Here is an 18,293-nt window from a genome sequence, read left to right on the forward strand (position 1 = left end):
TAAATCATACCGTCCGCAGTGCTCTGCGGTAGATGGCATATTTGTTTAACCACTACTCTCAGCTCCTGGTCTAGTTGCCTGATCAGCGTGATTGATGGTATTGTTACCACCAATTTATAGAGAAAGTGGGGGACTAGGTATCGGGAGATTAGTTCAAGTTTCTGGTGTGGTTTTAAGGCCAGGCGTTGGACTCTATGTAGAGTACCACGCCAATCTCTCTCAATGCCCTCCGATGTAATACCGGCCCAAGGAGATATTTTCATAGTTACTCCCGCCGTTTACCCGCGCTTGCTTGAATTTCTTCACGTTGACATTCAGAGCACTGGGCAGAAATCACATTGCGTCAACACCCGCAGGGGCCATCGCAATGCTTTGTTTTAATTAGACAGTCGGATTCCCCCGGTCCGTGCCAGTTCTGAGCTGACCGTTGAATGGCGGCCGAAGAGGACTTCCGGACGCCCTGACGGGCGCACCCGGAGCCTCGCAGCAAGACGGTTCCGCGGGAGGCCTAGGCACGGGACCGAACTCGGATTCGACATTGACCGCCGAAACGGAACAACGCTTCACCTCGCACAGGCCCGGCACGTCAGCCGCGACCCGCTTCCTCGCCAAGCCCGACACGCCCCGATCCTCAGAGCCAATCCTTATCCCGAAGTTACGGATCCAATTTGCCGACTTCCCTTACCTACATTATTCTATCGACTAGAGGCTCTTCACCTTGGAGACCTGCTGCGGATATGGGTACGAACCGGCGCGACGCCTCGACGTGGCCCTCTCCCGGATTTTCAAGGTCCGAGGGGAAGATCCGGACACCGCCGCAACTGCGGTGCTCTTCGCGTTCCAAACCATATCTCCCTGCTAGAGGATTCCATGGAACTCGAACGCTCATGCAGAAAAGAAAACTCTTCCCGGATCTCCCGACGGCGTCTCCGGGTCCTTTTGGGTTGCCCCGACGAACTCTCTTGCGAGGGCCCGAATTATTAACGGTTCCGCTGCCGGGTTCCGGAATAGGAACCGGATTCCCTTTCGCCCAATGGGTGTGTGCTCGCTTCGTACGTTTACGTTCGAATTAAAAACGAACCAACGACATATCTACACCACATCAACATCGGCTTTCGCCTAGGGCTTAGGATCGACTGACTCGTGTGCAACGGCTGTTCACACGAAACCCTTCTCCACGTCAGTCCTCCAGGGCCTCGCTGGAGTATTTGCTACTACCACCAAGATCTGCACCGACGGCGGCTCCAGACGGCCTCACGGCCAGTCCTTCTGCGCTCACCGCCGCGACCCTCCTACTCGTCAGGGCTTCATGGCCGGTTAATTAAATAACCGACCGCACATGCCGCTGACGGCCGAGTATAAGCACGACGCTTCAGCGCCATCCATTTTCAGGGCTAGTAACTTCGGCAGGTGAGTTGTTACACACTCCTTGGCGGATTCCGACTTCCATGGCCACCGTCCTGATGTCTTAAGTTACCAACGCCTTTCATGGTATCCCATAAGCGTCGATTTAGGCGCTTTAACTCGGCGTTTGGTTCATCCCACAGCGCCAGTTCTGCTTACCAAAAATGGCCCACTTGGCACTCTGATTCGAGTCTCGCGGCTTCATATAAAGTTCGAGCAAGCCGGAGATCTCACCCATTTAAAGTTTGAGAATAGGTTGAGGCCGTTTCGACCCCAATGCCTCTAATCATTCGCTTTACCGGATGAAACTCGTAAGCGACGAGCGCCAGCTATCCTGAGGGAAACTTCGGAGGGAACCAGCTACTAGATGGTTCGATTAGTCTTTCGCCCCTATACCCAGTTCCGACGATCGATTTGCACGTCAGAATCGCTACGGACCTCCATCAGGGTTTCCCCTGACTTCGTCCTGACCAGGCATAGTTCACCATCTTTCGGGTCCCAGCGTGTACGCTCTTGGTGCGCCTCTTCTCGCAATGAGAATGAGACGCCCCGGGAGTGCGGGGCGACAGCCGTAACGGCCGCCCATCTTCCCTTAGTCCGTGCAAGACGAACTTTCACTTTCATTGCGCCTTTAGGTTTAGTCATGTCCCAATGACTCGCGCACATGCTAGACTCCTTGGTCCGTGTTTCAAGACGGGTCCTGAAAGTACCCAAAGCTATAGCGTCGCAGATCGGCGTTTCAACCGAGTCTGTCCGAGAACTCATTGGCGAACAGCCATTCGTAGACAGAACCGACACCAGGTGCGATTACCGTCATAAACGAACGCGCTTGCCAATGGTCGGACGCTAACTGTGTAGCGGCTCGGCGCCATATGCATACCTTCGAGCGAGTCGACCGGGAAACACCGCGGGTTCGTCCGAAACGGCGAACCGTTCGAACGGGCTCCACCGCGGGCCTTAGATCGACACCCAAAGGATCGCGACGTCCTACTGGGGGAGAAGTGCACGCGTTCGACTTCGGTTCGCATAAACAAAAGGCGCGAACGACGCGTACGCCGTTCGTCGCACGATCATTTAGCGCCGCTATCGAGTCACGCTGAATCTCCCCTTTCGACCTTTCGGGTTTCTCAGGTTTACCCCTGAACGGTTTCACGTACTATTGAACTCTCTCTTCAAAGTTCTTTTCAACTTTCCCTCACGGTACTTGTTCGCTATCGGTCTCGTGGTCATATTTAGCCTTAGATGGAGTTTACCACCCACTTAGGGCTGCACTCTCAAGCAACCCGACTCTGAGGAGAGATCCTCCCGTTATCGGCAACGGTCACTACGGGCCTGGCACCCTCTATGGGCTGTGGCCCCGTTTAAGATGGACTTGGACGCGTCGCACAATCTCGGGATGACGGATCCTCCCTAACACCACATTTCCCGGCGTCCGGTTTCGGCCGCGGGATTCGGTGCTGGGCTTTTTCCTGTTCGCTCGCCGCTACTAAGGAAATCCTAGTTAGTTTCTTTTCCTCCGCTTAATAATATGCTTAAATTCAGCGGGTAGTCTCACCTGCTCTGAGGTCGCAAATATAAATTTGCCTTTATTTTGTCAGACGATAATTACACGTATTCCGTTTATATGGCTGCCTCCAAACAATTTCAAACATCGATCTGACGTCGTTGCGAGAATGTTGTTGTTGTTAATTATAGTGCATAAAATATGCATATAAACAACTTTAACGTCTCGGACACGACGATCGCTTCGTTCGAAATTTAAGCGTTGTGGCTGCTTTTTAATATCGGACGTGCTACGTCTAAACCAACTTTCACCAACAAACTAATAAGAATGTCAGCCGCTATTGCGTTTTAGGATGCCGCGTTATTTTTTATATTGTTTTTATTGTTGTCTACGTTGCATAATATTTTATTATGACAACCGACAATCAATTAACAATTATAGTAACGCGTCATATTTGCACCCAACACGCTCCGACGTAATTGTCTACACAACATTGTGCGCTGTGTTTAAGACAAAAACCGAGCAGTCTTTGAAATTGACACGACCCTCAGCCAGGAGTGGTCCGGGAACAGTATATCCGAGGACCGCAATGTGCGTTCGAAATGTCGATGTTCATGTGTCCTGCAGTTCACAAGTTGACGCGCAATTAGCTGCGTTCTTCATCGACCCACGAGCCAAGTGATCCACCGTTCAGGGTAATCTTTTCAAACAAATTTAAAATATTATTACATAACGCACCGTTCCACATCGAAATCGTTTCATCATCACACAACAACAAAAATAACTACTTAAGGTTATTACAATTGTGATGTATATGTGAGAAACGGACCAATCGAAAGAAACGTTCGGCGTTATATTTTATAATATTTTATTTAATTAAAGTGGCATTTGTATCTACTTATCGAAAAGAGTATGCAGTTATAGTTTAAGTTTACATAAAGAATAACCCGATGATATTAACGTTTTATAAATACGTATATATATCTATTAGGTTTTTTTTCTCTATCAACTTTGTCTATAAAACTCTGCTCCTTTTGCGATAAGCATTATGTATATTTATTAAATAGAAAATATGTCGAAAAACCAGACGTTTTCTTCAAACAAACGCCACAGCTACAAACTTAATCACAACAATATTTACCAAACAATACAATTGTAGGGTGTTTTGTGTGATACGTCGTTTGGTGGGCATTCTAAGAACGTCCGTCGACATAAAAACGAATCAAAAGAAAAGCACAGGCAGTGCAAAACGTTCCTTCGTCAGTCGGGCGTATATCATTTAAAACCCACAGAATCTAAAAAAGTTAATAAATAAACTTTTTTATTTAGATTCCTACGGTTCGTCGCGTCGTTAAAGTAAATTATTACTTCGACGCATGCGGAACCCAGGTACCCGAAAACCGTAAGCCTAAGCGTTTTTTTCCAAACATCACTCTCTATCGATAAAGTAAATTGATTTTATGTATTTATAAATGTGCGTTTGTATGTATAGTAGTATAGTAGTAGTATATTTTGTTATTGGTTGTTTCGAGCTTTTTATTGTTATAAAACGTTTTTGTAGTCTTGTACATAAAGTACAGACGAATAGACAGCCCCTATTATTATTTATTAATAAACTCCAACCATTTACAAATTAAATTACAACTACAACATCTCTTTTACACATTAATTATACACCATCTTTATTTTCTTTTTTCCGAAGCGAATACGATGAAGAAAATACGCAAAGACTGGCTTACAAAATCGTAAGCCTAAGCGTTTATTTTTCAAACATCACTCACCATCGGTAAAGTAAAATGATGGTATGTATAAATGTGTGTTTGTATGTACAGTAGCGTAATAATTTTGTTGTTGGTTGTTTCGAGTTTATTTATTATTATGGTTTGTATGTATAAAGTTTTATTCGTGTACATAAAGTACGATCGTATTGGCAGACACCATTATTATTCATTCTTGTTTGTTATTATAAATAACTCCAACCATATACAAATACTACAACAACAACAACAACATCTCTTGCACATTAATTATACACCACCACTGTATTAGTACTTTTTTTCGAAGCGAATACGATGATGGAAATACGCTAAGACCGGCACTGCGAAAGCAATAATAAAACGTTAGCACATAACCATCTTTCGACAATATTGATTCGTGTTAATGTTCAAAAAAATTCTTCGAAAACGTCGTTTACGGCACGTTTACAATCGATTTATAAAATAAATCGAAAAACGTAACAACAGATCCGCTTAATGCAAGACGACCCGTTGTTGCTTTTCCGTTCGACGCATAATGAAGAATTTTGTATGAGAATTGATCATCATACGAATAGTGTATGTATGTGTGTGTTTTTTGTTGATCAGCACAGACAAAATGTGTGTATGTGTGACAACTAAACAACAACATTTACACGTTAATGATCCTTCCGCAGGTTCACCTACGGAAACCTTGTTACGACTTTTACTTCCTCTAAATGATCAAGTTTGGTCATCTTCCCAGCAACATCGGCAACGTCGAAACGCCACCGCGCACCGGTCCGAAGACCTCACTAAATCATTCAATCGGTAGTAGCGACGGGCGGTGTGTACAAAGGGCAGGGACGTAATCAACGCGAGCTTATGACTCGCGCTTACTGGGAATTCCTCGTTCATGGGGAACAATTGCAAGCCCCAATCCCTAGCACGAAGGAGGTTCAGCGGGTTACCCGGACCGCTCGGTCAGGGAGGACACGCTGATTCCTTCAGTCAGTCGCTGTTCACCGCTTGAACCGATCGGATCGTTTCGCTCCGCTCGGACCAACGCGCATTGAGAAGTGACAAACAGTTTGTGCTTGTGGAAGTGCAAACACCAAGACAAAATCATACAAAATCTGGTGAGTCGCTTAAAATTTATCTGCCCATCAGGGCTTTTATTTAAAAATGGGGTCGTCACGTCGAAACTCGACGACGTCGACAAGCGATCAATTGGATCATGAAAACTCCGGCGATGATATCGCAAATATTATTGAAGACTGCTCAAAAAATTTAAAAGTTTTAGATAGTTTCATTCTGAAATCGAAAGAGTCTATCCGCGAGAGACAAACTTATCAAACGGCTATACAAAACATACAATCCGGCCTAAGAAATATTTTATTAAGCTTCAGAAAACCTAGTTTTGAATCCGATATTGAAAATAAGATAGCCAGCATTGTGGAAAAAGTCATTGATAATAAAATAAATAATTTAAACCCAAATTCGTCGCCGATTGGACCGAGATACAGCCAGATTTTAAAGTCAAACTTAACAAAAAGCACTGAACCCGTCACAGCCCCGGCAAAGCTCCCTCAGAGCAACTATAAAGTAATTGTCAAACCCAATGAAAGTCTAAAAAATGTGAAATCATCCGAAGACACGAGAAAAATATTAACATCCAAGTCACCGCATGAATTTGGCATTAAAGTGAATAAAATCGTCCCGATTAGAAATAATGCAATTTTAATTGAGTCCACGTGTTCGTCTATTTTGAACTTAACTGATAGCCCTGTCCTCAAATCTTTAAATTTACAAGCGGAAAGAATTAATAAAGTGTGGCCAAAAATTCAAGTTTTTGATGTCCCGAAAGAAATGGTGGCCGACGAGCTAATTAAGGAAATTCAAAAGCAACCAGATTTACCGGGAAATATTCCAAAACAATTTGTAAAATCGGCTTTCAAAGCAGGGAATAAAGAGGGAAAAACAAACCATTGGGTTATTGAAATTCATCCCGCTGCGCGGAATTACTTTATCGCATCAGGTAGCAAATTGTTCGTAAGCTGGAAATCCCTGCATGTTAGAGATTACCTGAGAATAACAAGATGCTTTAAATGTCAGAAATTTGGGCACGTCTCAAAATTTTGCAACTCTGAAAAACAGTGTGGTTACTGTGCCAGCAATGATCATGAGTCAATTTCTTGTAATTTCAAAAATAATGAGGACAAACACAAATGCAGTAATTGTGAAAGAGCCGGCCAACAAGAACTTAATCATCCAGCAGGGTCAACCATTTGTCCCATTTACAAACACCGGATGCAAGAGGCCCTAAAAAACATCGACTTTGATGGATAACACAATTAATATAATTCAGCTAAACTGCAATGGCGCGAAATTGGCAACGGCAGAATTAGTTAAATATGCACTTGATAATAATTTCCAATTGGCATTTTTACAAGAGCCGCATAGGGTCAAATACGGGCAAAATTACAGATTGTCAGGAATCTCGACCGCAATTAGCTGCTTTGCAACTAACGATCCAAAATTCCAAACGGCAATTTTGTGTTTTGACCCAAGTTTAAATCCCTTATTTTACCCTCAACTTTCAAATAAATTCTTAACATTACTTTCTATTTCGGTAAATAATGTACTAATCTTTTGTTTGAGCATCTACCTGCCGCCAAGCGAAAATCCGTTGCCAATTTTTGAACACCTGCACAAAGTGATGGAATTTGTAGCAGGTAGTAGAGTCCTTATCTGCGGAGATTTTAATTCGAGGTCACAACTATGGTTTGATCATATTAATGATAGAAAGTCGCACATTATTGAGGAATTTTTAGTAAATTATAACTTAAATTTAGCTAATCAACCGAACAATATCCCGACTTTCCAGACAATTAATGGCAAATCAAATATTGATCTGACAATTATCTCAAACAATCCTCTCATTGAAGTAGCAAATTGGAAAGTTGAAAATGTAACCACATCTGATCATAATGTAATAAGCTTTAAAATTAATAAACATCTTTCACATGCAGACCATACTACACCTTCTTTGACTTTCAGATTGGACTTGGACTCGGTTAAAGAAGAAATTCTGCAACCGCAGGTCGACGCCCTCTTGAGCCGCCTGGAAGAACGTTTTTCGACGATTGATTCCATTCGGGAAATTGAAAGCGCGACCAATCAACTATATAGCGGACTTAAAGCTATATTTATACGACACGGGAAAAAGCGGAAAAATTTTGTGGGTAGGCCCGACTGGTGGAATGAAGAATTGGACAGATTTCGAAAAATCTACCTTGCGAAAAAATCTCTATTTTATCGCAACAGATTCCGTGAATATTCTGACCACCTTTTCGACGAAATGACAAAGGCTAAACAAACTTTCAAAGAGAAAGTCGAGAAACGGAGACGACAAAGCTGGCTGGAATTTGCTGAAAATGACCTGGCGCGGAATCCCTGGGGAGTTATCTACAAATTGGCCTCTGAAAAATTCAAAACTCGTGGAATTTTGCAATCTTTTCAAACCGATGATGAAAACATAACCAGGGATTTTCGTTCAACCATGGAATTTCTCGTCGCAAATCTGCTTCCTGATGACGACCCCGACATCAACACCGAGGAGCAACGAATCACTCAAGGGGATTACCGAGCTACCACAGCGGAAGTGGGAAGTGACGTTGTGATTACCGAGGCGGAAGTCGACCAGCTCGTCTCTCAAATACAAAACAAAAAGGCCCCTGGTCTTGACAACCTGAAAGGAAAGATCTTAAAAAGATTACACCCCAAAATTACGCCGATAATGACCAGAATATACAATGCTTGTTGGACCCTAAACTACTTTCCGACCACCTGGAAAAAGGGCAACCTTGTAATTCTGCTTAAGGACCCGAAAGCGAGCCACTCAAATATCAAGAATTACCGGCCGATAACACTGCTTCCGGAGCATGGCAAAATTCTTGAGAAAACCATAAGGAGAAAGTTGGAAGAAGAACTGTCGCCGTTGCATTCTCAACGCCAATTCGGATTTGTCAAGGGACGTTCGACAAGTGATGCACTGCACTTACTTGTCTCAACAATTCGGGACTCCGAGGCCAAGTATGTGGCGACGATCTTCTTTGATATCAAAGGCGCTTTTGATAACTTATGGTGGCCCTCTCTGATAAAAACACTTCGAAATCGAGGAGTGACTTCGAAACTAACAGCGATGATCAAGAGCTATCTCACAGACCGAGTCGTGGAATTTACGCAGGGAGACGTCTCAGTTCGAAAATTCTGCACCAAAGGATGCCCTCAGGGATCTGTTCTGGGCCCCACACTATGGAACCTGACTATGGACACTCTTTTGAACTCAGAATGGTCGGATTTTGCAACTCCAATCGCATACGCCGACGATCTTGCTGTTATTGTGAAATCAGATCTTCGATCACAACTTAAGACAAGATTAAATCAGGTAACAAACAAAATTACAGATTGGGCTACTCGTAATAAATTGACAGTTTCAGAAACGAAGACAACATTTATGATACATAAATGTCCTCCGAGAGCCCACCACCGGGACCTCGACATTCGGATTTACGGAAAGAAAATCTCGCTTGTTAAAACGCAGAAGTACCTTGGCATTCTTCTCGATTCCAAATTGCATTTCGAAAGCCATGCAAGCTACGCAGCGAAGAAAGTCCGGCAAATCTCAATGAGTCTTCGAACTCTTGCTTCAAGGAAATTTGGACAAACATGCGATGAATCACTCCGCGTGATTTATCACGGTGCAATTGTTCCGATTATCACCTACGGTAGCCGAATCTGGTCAGACAGACTTCATGTTGTGAAGAACAACCGGCAATATCTGTCTGCACAAGCCCCCTTCAACCGTATTCTTGCAAAGTGCTACGCATCCGTGTCAAAAGAAGCCGCCGCTGTCCTGGCTGGAAACCTTCCCATAGACATTGAAATTCAGGTCCGAAATTGCATCAGCGAGATAAAACATGGGCGGAGTGCTTTACTCTTCGATGAGGTAATTACACCGCAGACCTTCGACTCCGTGGCCCACTGCAAAGAATATGCCCGACTTCGTGCCCTTGACTGTTGGCAAAGCCGATGGGAAACATCGACGAAAGGACGAGTTTCGTTTGAATTTTTTCCGGACGTTTTTCACCGACTTGAAGGCCCCCCAATCACGTTTTCGCATCACAAGTCTCAAGTTCTCACAGGACATGGGAATTTTGGAATCCACCAAACCAGACTTGGAAAAAGTGAAAACGCGAAGTGTGACAATTGCCCCGAATGTGACGATGACCCAATCCACCGGATTTTAGAGTGCCCTATGTTTACGGACGCTCAAAATCGGATTAGGGAAATTACCGGAATTTGGCCCCCTGACCTTACACAGGTCCCTTACATTGACGATGACGAAGTGTTTAGTGCACTTTCCCTGGATTTGACTCCCCCGGATTTGACTTTAGAATAAGTTAGTTAGGTTAGCATGTAATGTTAGGTTAGGATGACTCAATCCACTAGATTTTGGAGCACCACCTGTTCGCAGACGCACAAAACGGATTGGGAAATCACCCGGATTTGACCACTCGATTATGACTTCCCGGATTGACATTTAATTAACTACAATGTAAATAGTTGTACATACATAATTTACACAAACACAAAACACACACACACTTACATGTTACGCAATTTCACACCTGCACTATACACAAAACTTGCATACACACACACATGCTTGCACATACACATTTATGCACGTCATAACATGGGTTTGCACAAGCCTACACACGCACCCACAAATCACAATAAATGCACACACACACACACTTTCTCCCGCACAATCACACACCCATATACACAAACACACACGCACAATCACACAAGCATACACGCAAAACACTCTCACTTCACTCACCTTTAGTGTGATTGTTAGACTAGGTTAGTTAGGTTAACTTAAGTTAGTTTTAAGTTTTTATTTCTACAAAAATTCTTACTTGCCCCCGTCAGCCTAAAAATTGTAAAATTTCTCAAACTTTTCCTACACTGGACTTTTCTTGTCACATTTAATTTCACCATTTTTGTTCAACTTCAAAACCGAAAAGCAAGGTTTGGGAAAGCTTTGATAAATTATCCTTTCAATATTGTTCATCTTCAATTTAGGAGACGGCATACTTTGACGATAGAAAAGCTGGAAATACATTTCGTTAACTTAGTATAATTAATGAAAATATTGTAAATAGACTTCAAATTTTGTATCCGACTTTCCGCCCAATTTGGCGGCTGATTCTTAAATAAACGTGCCCTCGGGCACCTTTTTTTTTTTTTTTTTTGATTCCTTCAGTGTAGCGCGCGTGCGGCCCAGAACATCTAAGGGCATCACAGACCTGTTATTGCTCAATCTCGTGCGGCTAGAAGCCGCCTGTCCCTCTAAGAAGAATTGTTTGTACGCCGACAGTAAAAACCGCACATAGAGACCGGGCGAACCCGGCTCCAGCGGGTATTTGGGATGTCGAAATACGCCTATTTAGCAGGCTAGAGTCTCGTTCGTTATCGGAATTAACCAGACAAATCGCTCCACCAACTAAGAACGGCCATGCACCACCACCCACCGAATCAAGAAAGAGCTCTCAATCTGTCAATCCTTCCGGTGTCCGGGCCTGGTGAGGTTTCCCGTGTTGAGTCAAATTAAGCCGCAGGCTCCACTCCTGGTGGTGCCCTTCCGTCAATTCCTTTAAGTTTCAGCTTTGCAACCATACTTCCCCCGGAACCCAAAAGCTTTGGTTTCCCGGAAGCTGCCCGCCGAGTCATCGGAGGAACGTCGGCGGATCGCTAGCTGGCATCGTTTATGGTTAGAACTAGGGCGGTATCTGATCGCCTTCGAACCTCTAACTTTCGTTCTTGATCAATGAAAGCGTTTTTGGCAAATGCTTTCGCTTCTGTCCGTCTTGCGACGATCCAAGAATTTCACCTCTAACGTCGCAATACGAATGCCCCCATCCGTTCCTATTAATCATTACCTCGGGGTTCCGAAAACCAACAAAATAGAACCGAGGTCCTATTCCATTATTCCATGCACACAGTATTCAGGCGAAGTTTTAGCCTGCTTTAAGCACTCTAATTTGTTCAAAGTAAACGTGCCGGCCCACCTCGACACTCAATGAAGAGCACCGCGGCGGGATTGAGTTGGGCCGCCCTCTCGAGCTAAGCCCACCGGCAGGACGTCCCGCGAAACGCCAGTTAACACCGCGAACGATGAACCGGCGGCGCGGGACACAAATTCGACTACGAGCTTTTTAACCGCAACAACTTTAATATACGCTATTGGAGCTGGAATTACCGCGGCTGCTGGCACCAGACTTGCCCTCCAATTGATCCTCGTTAAAGGGTTTAGAGTGTACTCATTCCGATTACGGGGCCTCGGATGAGTCCCGTATCGTTATTTTTCGTCACTACCTCCCCGTGCCGGGAGTGGGTAATTTGCGCGCCTGCTGCCTTCCTTGGATGTGGTAGCCGTTTCTCAGGCTCCCTCTCCGGAATCGAACCCTGATTCCCCGTTACCCGTTACAACCATGGTAGGCGCAGAACCTACCATCGACAGTTGATAAGGCAGACATTTGAAAGATGCGTCGCCGGTGCGAGACCGTGCGATCAGCGTAAAGTTATTCAGATTCACCAAGTTGTACGATGACGGCGAAACCGCCACCGATTGGTTTTGATCTAATAAAAGCGCTCCTTCCGTCTCCGGTCGGAGCTCTGTTTGCATGTATTAGCTCTAGAATTACCACAGTTATCCAAGTAAATGTGGGTACGATCTAAGGAACCATAACTGATTTAATGAGCCTTTCGCGGTTTCACCTTAATTTGGCTTGTACTGAGACATGCATGGCTTAATCTTTGAGACAAGCATATGACTACTGGCAGGATCAACCAGGGAACTGTGTTTTTGTGTTTTTTGAGACAGACGAGAGAATAAAATACTCATCATCATCGTTTATAAAGATGAAGAATATGCGCGTTTGTGCGAAACAATCTAACATATAAGAAAGTAACGCCACGCTATTTCTTCTTTTCTTCGTACGATATAGTCGTTAAACACCACAACACATATATCGGTCAATAAAGGCATAATAATAATATTTATAATATTATTTTTTACCTTTGCCGATTTAAAAGTTCAAACATTCTCTTCACTCTTCGCAAGATTGAATGCGACGTGAATTTATGAAATTCTTTCGAATCCATAAACGTTACGAATATTATATAAATATTCTCGCTCGGATATTAGAGAGTTGACGCATTTATTATTTTTGTTTGTTTAAATCACAAACATTTGTTAGTTCAACAAAGTTTGATTGCATAAGGACCGCCAACGTAAGAGAATACGTTTTGCCGCATCCGCAATCTCGCTGTGGGGAACTGGGCGAGCCACAAAATCACAAAATAAAGCAATCTCGCAAGCAAAGCCCTATTCGAATTCGATAGCGGAAATGTGCGATAAACGTCGATAAATTGGAAGCAAATGCAGAACGTATACATAATCGGTCGTTTTGTCGTCGTCATTTATGATAAACTTCGACTAAACCGTTACACCGTTCATATCGCCTCACTCAACGCATCGACACACACCACTACCATACATATACCAGCGCGACACCGATCGAGGCAGCCGCTCGGTATTGGATATGCGCACCGCTCCACTGACATAGCTCCACAGGCGACGTCTACCGAAGCGCACAGCTCTATAACTATAAGGCATACACACAAAGGGGAGAAAATATTTTAAATATTGATAATATTAAAAAGTCATATTTTATATTTAAACCATTATAAAATTTAATTATAAAAACGTTTGTTTAAAAAAAAATTATTAATTAATAAAAACAAAATTATTCTAAGCGCCGTACTTCGTAAACGTCGTACTTCGTTCGTCGTATGTGCAAAGTCAAATGAATGCTGTAGTTAGTCGCAGTTGGAACGTCTGAATGTCGTACAACCTAACAATAATTTTGAGTGCCCTAATGTGTAGACGTCGTACTTCGCGAACGTCGCACTTCGTAAACGACGTACTTCGTGAACGTCGCACTTCGTGAACGTCGCACTTCGTAAACGACGTACTTCGTGAACGTCGCACTTCGTAAACGACGTACTTCGTGAACGTCGTACTTCGCAAAGGTTATGCAATATTCATACACATTTGGTGTATTGCAAGTTGCATTTTAATAAATATTATGCATTTTTATGTTTTAATTTAATATCTAGGCCAAAATACTAAGTTTATTTAATTGTTAAATGTGTACGTTTATTTACAGATACGTAATTTACATAAAAATTTGTTTTTTTTTATTATATGCAAACTACAAATAAAATATTTAATATTTTTGAACGTTGTACTTCGTGTAAGTTATGCAATATTGATACAAATTTAGTGTATTGCGGGTCGCAATAATATTAATTTATACTTGAACGTAGTACTTCGTGAAGGTTATGCAACATCAGTACATATTAAGTGTATTGCAGGTTGCATTATTATTAATTTATGTTTTCTCACTTTTTACCTTAATATAAAAATAATGTAATATTTTTGGACGTCGTACTTCGTAAAAGTTATGCAATATTGATGCACATCTGTTGTGCTGCGGGTTGCATTTTATAAATTTAATGTATTTTTATGATTTACTTTAATGTCTAGGCAAAAAAACAATTTTGATTAGTTGCTAAATGTTTACATTTATTTAGAGATACGTAATTTGCAAAAAAATTTGCTGTTTTTTTTATTATATACCACAGAAATAAAATTCTTTAATATTCTTGAACGTCGTACTTCGTGTAGGTTATGCAATATTAATACAAATTTAGTGTATTGCGGGTCGCAATAATATTAATTTATATTTAAACGTAGTACTTCGTGAAGGTTATGCAACATCAGTACATATTCAGTGTATTGCAGGTTGCACTATTATTAATTTATGTCTTCTCACTTTTTGCCTCAATATAAAAAAAATTTAATATTTTTGGACGTCGTACTTCGTAAAGGTTATGCAATATTAATGCACATCTAGTGTGCTGCGGGTTGCATTCTATAAATTTAATATATTTTTATGTTTTACTTTAATATCTAAGCAAAAAAACAATTTTGATTAGTTGCTAAATGTTTACATTTATTTACAGATACGTAATTTGCAAAAAAATTTGCTGGTTTTTTATTATATACCACAGAAATAAAATTCTTTAATATTTTTGAACGTTGTACTTCGTAAAAGTTATGCAATTTTGATACACAATTAATGTATTGTGGGTTGCATTATTATTATTTAATGTTTACGTTTTACTTCATTACTTTGTGAACGTCGTACTTCGTTTGTACTATGAACGCTGCATTTCGTCGCAGTCGGAAGCAACTGCAAATAATCGTCTTACAAGAAAATCGTGATTTTGAGTGCCGTACTTTGCAAACGTCGTACTTCGTCTGTACTATGTACAAAGTCAATTGAACGCTGTTATTCGTCGCAGTCGGCAGCAAGTGCAAATAAACGTCGTACAAGAAAATAATGATTTTGAGTGCCGTACTTCGCAAACGTCGTACTTCGTCTGTACCATGTACAAAGTCAATTGAACGCTAAACTTCGTCGCAGTCGGAAGCAACTGCAAATAAACGTCTTACAAGAAAATCACGATTTTGAGTGCCGTACTTCGCAAACGTCGTACTTCGTCTGTACTATGTACAAAGTCAATTAAACGCTGTACTTCGTCGCAGTCGGCAGCACGTGCAAATAAACGTCGTACAAGAAAATCACAATTTTGAGTGCCGTACTTCGCAAACGTCGTACTTCGTCTGTACTATGTACAAAGTCAATTGAACGCTGTACTCCGTCGCAGTCGGCAGCACATGCAAATAAACGTCGTACAAGAAAATCACGATTTTGAGTGCCGTACTTCGCAAACGTCGTACTTCGTCTGTACTATGTACAAAGTCAAATGAACGCTAAACTTCGTCGCAGTCGACAGCAAGTGCAAATAAACGTCGAACAAGAAAATCATGATTTTGAGTGCCGTACTTCGCAAACGTCGTACTTCGTCTGTACTATGTACAAAGTCAATTGAACGCTGTACTTCGTCGCAATCGGCAGCACGTGCAAATAAACGTCGTACAAGAAAATCACGATCTTGAGTGCCGTACTTCGTAAACGTCGTACTTTGTCTGTACTATGTACAAAATCAAATGAACGCTGCATTTTGTCGCAGTCAGAAACAAAGCAAACGTCGTGCAATGAAACAATAATTTTGAGCGCTGCATTTGTGAGCGCCGTACTTCGTTTGTTACTTTATGGTCACATGAACGTCGTATTTCATCGCACAGAGCACCATACTTAATGCACTTAAATGAACGTTGTACTTCGTACAAGTTAGGCAATATTAATACACATTTGGTGTATTGCGGGTTGCATTATTAATTTACAAAAATAGCTATGATTTTATATACAACTAAAAATAATTCATAATATTTAAACGTCGTACTTCGTAACACTAATACAATATTTAAACAAATGTAGTACTTCTTGAATATAGGCAATTTTCATACACGTTTACTGTGAAACGAGTTGCGTTACAATTAAAGTATACGTAGTACTTCGTGGTTTTAGGCAACTTTAGCGCGCGTTTCGTGTATTGTTGGTTGCATACCTTTAAACAAAATGATTGTGTCATCACTATTTTACCACATGAGCAATCGTGACTTATTATATGCAGTAGTTATTAAGCAGTGAATGGTGCAAGGCGAGCGCTATGTGCTAGGCGAGAGCTATGTGCTAGGCGAGAGCTATGTGCTAGGCGAGAGCTATGTGCTAAGTCCGTAGAACGAAGTATGTCGTTCGAATAATTTGCTGGCTTTCTTCTACTCTTCCTCTCTCTCTCTCTCTCTCTCTCTCTCTCTCTCTCTCTATCATCTATCTTCTTCCTTTTAATTTTTTTCTTTCTTTTTCTCTCTCTCTCTGTCTTCTTTCTCTTTTCTTTCTCTTTCTTTCCTCTTTCCTCTTTCTTGTATTATTCATCTCTTACTCTATTACTCTTACTCTTTAAGACTAATTGGTTTCTATCACTATCACCAACCACACCATCGTCTTTTTGTTACTTGAGAGAGAGAAATAAGGCTGTACACTACTAAAGTGTATTAAATTGTGGTGAGAAGAGTGAGAGTTTTTAGAGAGGTAAATTTATTTGTAATGATAAAATAGAGTAAGTTCATGTTGGTTAGCCCAAGTTGCATTGCATACTAGAAATTTTTATATAAACAATGTGTACCTGGCTGTGTGTGTATTTTGCTATCCACTCAGCTTTTTAAACGTTGACGGAGTCTCGTCTCACCGACAAGACGAATCTCCAAGCTGAGTATCAACAGATCGCAGCGTAGAAACAGCTCTACCGAATACAACACCTTGCCAGGTACGTATGTAATAATAAAATAGAGTAAGTTCATGTTGGTTATTAGCCCAAGTTGCATTGCATACTAGAAATTTTTATATAAACAATGTGTACCTGGCTGTGTGTATTTTTTGATCTTCTCAGCTTTCTAAACGTTGACGGAGTCTCGTCTCACCGACAAGACGAATCTCCAAGCTGAGTATCAACAGATCGCAGCGTAGAAACAGCTCTACCGAATACAACACCTTACCAGGTACGTATGTAATAATAAAATGGAGTAAGTTCATGTTGGTTATTAGCTCAAGTTGCATTGCATACTAGAAATTTTTATATAAACAATGTGTACCTGGCTGGGTATATTTTTTATCCACTCAGCTTTCTAAACGTTGACGGGGTCTCGTCTCGCCGACAAGACGAATCCCCAAGCTGAGGGCTGAGTCTCAACAGATCGCAGCGTGGAAACTGCTCTACCGAGTACAACACCCTGCCAGGTACGTAAGTCGTCTACAGACAATTCCGAGTTTCGACGTCGAACAACAATGTACCCATAATTGACCGTCTAGAAGCCTGGTCGGACGTGGCAAGGATCGATCCCGCCGCCGATCGGTGGCTTCACACGGCAAATAGGGCTCGTGCGACGTTCGTACGCAAGCGTTAAACGCCTAGTAAAGTCACATTGTTTTGAGCCTGTCGACTCTCGAAACTCCTAAAGGTATCGTTGCCACCTTTGACTAGAAAGGATACGGCCTTAGAGGCGTTCAGGCATAATCCCACGGATGGTAGCTTCGCACCACCGCCCGCTCGAGCGAGTGCGTGAACCAAATGTCCGAACCTGCGGTTCCTCTCGTACTGAGCAGGATTACTATCGCAACGACGAGTCATCAGTAGGGTAAAACTAACCTGTCTCACGACGGTCTAAACCCAGCTCACGTTCCCTATTAGCGGGTGAACCAGAAACGCTACCTGACCTCGGATGAGTACCGAACTCGGATGCGCACCGACCTCGAAAGCGTACCAATTTCTATTTCTATTTCGTAGCCTGTCTTCGATCACATATGCGTTTTGTTTTTAATATTTAGTATTTTATCGATAAAGGAGTGCCTCTGTGCAAAAAACGACATCGATCCGATCGATCCCCCACTACCTCCCTAATCTGAATATGTCAACTCTGATTATTAGAGCGTAATCACGACTATAGGGGCTACCCATTTGCAAAAAACGACTTCGATCCGAATATA

At 42.2% G+C, this 18,293-nt stretch overlaps 1 non-coding gene and 1 pseudogene across 1 annotated transcript; both read right to left on the bottom strand.

The window, feature by feature from the left end:
- Positions 1 to 2,973, bottom strand: part of LOC135267454 (large subunit ribosomal RNA) — a 9,021-nt pseudogene extending 6,048 nt beyond the window's left edge.
- Positions 2,974 to 3,449: 476 nt separating this feature from the next.
- Positions 3,450 to 3,606, bottom strand: LOC135267435 (5.8S ribosomal RNA). Its single transcript, XR_010335866.1, has one exon. It is a non-coding gene; the product is annotated as a 5.8S ribosomal RNA (ribosomal RNA).
- Between the last annotated feature and the right edge of the window lie 14,687 nt (positions 3,607 to 18,293).

This window comes from Tribolium castaneum, unplaced genomic scaffold (genome assembly GCF_031307605.1).
Source record: "Tribolium castaneum strain GA2 unplaced genomic scaffold, icTriCast1.1 ptg000027l, whole genome shotgun sequence".
NCBI lineage: Eukaryota > Metazoa > Arthropoda > Insecta > Coleoptera > Tenebrionidae > Tribolium > Tribolium castaneum.